Source organism: Hipposideros armiger, unplaced genomic scaffold (genome assembly GCF_001890085.2).
Source record: "Hipposideros armiger isolate ML-2016 unplaced genomic scaffold, ASM189008v1 scaffold_97, whole genome shotgun sequence".
In the NCBI taxonomy this organism is placed as follows: domain Eukaryota; kingdom Metazoa; phylum Chordata; class Mammalia; order Chiroptera; family Hipposideridae; genus Hipposideros; species Hipposideros armiger.
The window spans coordinates 709,655-710,974 of NW_017731447.1; positions in this window are offsets into that span (position 1 = coordinate 709,655).

Consider the following 1,320-nt stretch of genomic DNA (forward strand, 5'->3'; position numbering starts at 1 on the left):
CAGTGCTCCATGCCCAGTCATACAGAAATCTGCTCTCAAGGAGCTCACAGTCTTGTTGGGAAGATGGCAGAGGCATAAACAGAAGTGTGAACTTTGAAATTAATGGAAAACCTTGATCAGTTAAAGTGAGTTCCTAGGTGTAAGGTTATATGATCCTTTGGAGTTCCTAAAAAGAAACCATCAGACAAATCATCCACCTTGTCGTTTTTTTAACCCGAGTGCCTAAACCAGTTTCAGTTCTGAAAATAAAGAAATTCTAGCTTCGTGCTTGTCTGTTAAGTATGCAAGGCAGTGTGCAATTACCTTTGGTAGAATTAGTAGCAACTATCAGGATTTGTCAATTCTCCTTTCATTTATGTTTAAAAGAGAGAAAGCCGACTTACTCCAAATTCATTATCCACAAGCAGATAGAATTTGACCCTTGCTCCAACCTAGTTTTAAAGGTTATAGGAAATCATAGAGGAAACATATAAACTATACTAACGAGGAGCTCATAGGTAGCAGGAAACCGACACAAAAGTCACCCTCATTTGCTGACACAAAAGTCACCACCATGGTGTACAAACCCAACTGTAAGGCACTGTTCTAATTCATTTTCACCCCTACTCCCAAAGCTTCAGGAACATCAAATAAACCCCTCCAGCAAACTTTGCCTGAAGGAGTAAAAGCGAAGTGATGAAAATGCTGACTTGAATTTGCACCTGTGATGTCGTCCCTTACAATGTCTTCTTAAAACACTCTTCTATCCTGGGCCCCTGTGTTCCTGCTCTGCATTCCTTTCATCTCCAATATCTAACTCTTCTGGGAGAAAAGAAGGATTTCTCCTGATGTGCTAAGATCAGCAGACCCAAAAGGGGGCGAAAATCAGTGTCCTTGGTTTGGTAACACCTATTCGATGTTTAAAATGTTCACACCTTTTGACTCCAAAACAACACTTTTAGCAATTTACCCAAAAGAAATAGTCAACAATGAGTAGAAATATGTATCTGCAAGTATTGTTTAAAATAAAATAAAAATAAAAAACTTAAATCTTGGGCCGGTCGAGTGGCATGGTGGTTAAGAGCTGGCTTGGGATGCCAGAGGGCCCCAGTTTGGATCCCACATATGAAGACCAGTGACACTGCCCTCCACAGCTAAGATGCTGAACAACAGCTCAACCTGGAGCTGGGCTGCCGTGAGTCGCCAGCGACAGCATAAGCTGCAGCCCTTGTGGCAGTGGGTTGCCATGGGCATGTAGCCAGCAGACAGCGTGAGCGGCCAGCAGCCACCGTGAGCAGCCGACCAGAAGCCGGCAACTGATCTGCCTCGTCCAGGAAGAGC